Here is a 3,396-nt window from a genome sequence, read left to right on the forward strand (position 1 = left end):
AAGTTGAAAAAGGAAAGGATAAGTACATGGGCTTAGAGTTAATGGACTAAGAAAATGGGTTTAAAATTAATGAATTAAATGAAAGAATAATCTATTCAAAAGAATATTTATTGGAAAATAATTAAGGTGACAAAATAATTAAAGATAGTGGGTGAAATAATTGAGAAATGTGGGAGACAAAATAGGGTGTGGACAAATTATTAAAGATTATGGGTGAGATTTAGTGAAAAATAATTAAGAAATATGATAAAATAATTAAAGATAATGGGTGAAATAATTGAAAAATGTGGGAGACAAACTAGGATGTGGACAAATAATCAAAGATAATGGATGAAATAATTGAGAAATGTGGGAGACAAAGTAGGGTGTGAACAAATAATTAAAAATTATGGGTGAGATTTAGTGAAAAATAATTAAGAAATGTGGCAAAATAATTAAAGATAATGGGTCACTACAATTATGATAAGTTTAACTCAACCTTCTATAAATAGAAAGAGAAAGGTTGTAAGAAATAAATATTTGAGAGTGAGAGAGAGATTTGAAAAAAAGAAAGAAAGAAAATATGAAAAAAAAATATAGAGAAAAATATAAAAAATTCCTGAAAAAAATCCTATAGGCTGGGTTTAGTAGTTCGTGTGATAATTTGTGGCAAAATATGTTATTGGATACGCAAATCGAGACTTCATCGTAGTATAGAAGAATATCGAATCGCTCCACATGAAGGTGAGTTATTTTTGAAAATTTCTTTAAAAATTTCAGAAATATGAGAATGATATTTTAAAATTTTTGATGATAAAATTGGAAGAGAAATGCATGATTGGTATTTATTATGGATTTTTGAGACAATAGATGCTTGAAAATCAAAGAAAAAATGAGAAATAAATAGAATATAGATTATGAAAATTATGAGAAAATTTCTAGGGCTTAGGAATATCATTTTAGGAATTATTGTGAAGATAAATTGAGAAAATTTTATGAGGAAGTATTTATTTCATAATCTTGAGGAAATAATAGGAGGAAATGGGAGAAATTAGAAAAATTATAGAAAATTAGAAATCTAATTTCCTTAAGTAATAATGATGCCCAAGGTACGTCAAGCTTCATAATTGAGTACTATTGGAAGTGCAGCGCGAATTTTGAGGCAAAATTACACTAAGGGAAAAATTATCCTTTTGCAAGATAAGTAGTACTTCCTAACTGGATTTAATTTTATGAAAATGCTTGGTTTGTAAGTGGTTCTACCCAAAATCTGATTTTATGTAAATGATTTTATCATGTTGTCATGCTTTGTTTTGAATATGTCATGTAGATTGCATTTACATGTATTGATGATGAAATATGCATATGAGCATGATGAGATTCACGGTCATACGTTGCATGGGTTTGGGATTAGGTACTTGCATCGTTGATTTGCCAAGGGTGCACCCATACATCTCGGTCTGGCAGGGAGACTGTAAAATTGGCGGGTAATCTTAAGGTGTGGTCGATCCAAACAGAGAGTTATGATGTTATGTGCATTGCATACATACATGAGCATTAAACGTTTTGTTCCCTTACTTAGATGATTCATCATCTAAATCGGGCTTTGTCCTTGGAATATTCAAACATTCTAGATGGTGATTGTAGCAAAAATGAGGATGAATGAGGCATGAAATAGTACTTAACAAAGTGCATGATGAGTTATATGATGAGTTGAATGTATGTTATATAACTCATGTATTTAACTTCTGCTACTTTGAATTCTGAACGTTTTGAGGAATGATCATGTATAGTCTCATTTATAGTTAATGATGATGTATAACCTTATTTATGGTTAATGAGAATGTAAGAATTGATTTATGATTAATGTTAAGATGTTAGGTTCGATTCTACCTTTCGCATTTAATGTTTGTGTTGATTCTCTTTCGGGATAATTGTATGAAAATTTTGGGATGGTTAAGAGCAATGATATGGTTTAATTTTGGTAGTATTGAAAAAAATAATTATTATCCCAGAATTGTACTAAGTTATAGCGCGCTTAGAAAATGGGGCATTACATATATGACGATAGGCTTTACAAGAGAGGGTTTCCAACCCCGCTTTTGAGGTGCATTGATGGCACTGACTGTCAATTGTGTTGGAAAAGATTCATGTGGGTCATTGTGGTAATCATGATGGAGCACTTTCATTGGCACAGAAGACACTTCGGTAGGGATTTTACTGGCCCACAATAAAGCAAGATACAGTAGAGCTGGTTAAGAAGTGTGACATGTGTCAGAGATTTGTTAAAGTCCCGCTAGCTCTAGCAGCCTACCTACAATAGATGAGTAGCCTATGGTCATTTGCTATCTGGGGTATGGATCTGATTGGACTGCTTCCAACAGCCCGCGGAGGGTGTAAGTATACCATAGTGGTAGTTGACTACTTCACCAAGTGGGCAGAAGCCAAAGAGCTCACGCAGATCTCCAGTTCAAAGGTACAAATTTTTATGTGGGATAATTTTATTTGTAGGTTCAGAATTCCAAGAGAGGGAATAGAAGGACCTGTAGATTCAAACGGGGGTCGAATCGAAGTTAAAATAAGGATGTTATGGTCTAAAAACCAAAAGGAGGCGAAGCTATACGAAACAGAGAGGCGGAGCATGAGATATGCGCGCCGAGAAGTGGCTGCACGTGAAGATGCATGGGCTGCCTTCCCATAGCGCATGAGGGCGTGTGTGTGACTCATTTTCCTTAAAATTTTCCAATTTTGACCCATATTTAATGCCCTTAAACCCTATGTAAAAATATTGAAGGTTAGGTTTATCAAAACTTGTGTTTTCTGCAGAAATCTAGGCCGTTTGTTGTGAAATTGTAACTTCCAGAGATAAACCTTCAAGATGAGACTCTTATACTCTAAATCCTATTTTTTGTTCTCTTATGTGAGACTCCTATTGTATGAAATGTGTTTTGTGAGACTCCAGATTTGTTTATTTCTAAATGAGTCGTTGTGTAAAGAGGCTACTATTATGGGTTTTCATTACTTTAAGGTTGTGTACCACGGTTGTACTTGTATTAGTGTGTACATATCTCGAATGATGCACTGTGGACTATGTATAAGAAGGCTATGCTAATATTAGAGGTTTATTTGTGTTGTAATTTTGAGGAATTTATGTTTCACAACTATATAGCGAAAATCCTTATTATCTAGCTTTAGCTAGCTTTCAAGTTTGATCATTTACTTCTGTTAGTAAGGATTTCCATAACGTACGTGTGGGATATTAGCTTGTATTTAGCATTATTGTATATTTGAAAAGTAGGGCGTTACAAACTTGATAAGGATATCTATATGCAGCAACCAGAGGGTTTTGAAATTCCAGGCAAATAAGACTGTGTCACTTGTTTTGTGACAGTTTTTTCATGCTAGAAGATGATTGAT

This window comes from Diospyros lotus, chromosome 6 (assembly GCF_014633365.1).
Source record: "Diospyros lotus cultivar Yz01 chromosome 6, ASM1463336v1, whole genome shotgun sequence".
Taxonomy (NCBI): Eukaryota; Viridiplantae; Streptophyta; class Magnoliopsida; order Ericales; family Ebenaceae; genus Diospyros; species Diospyros lotus.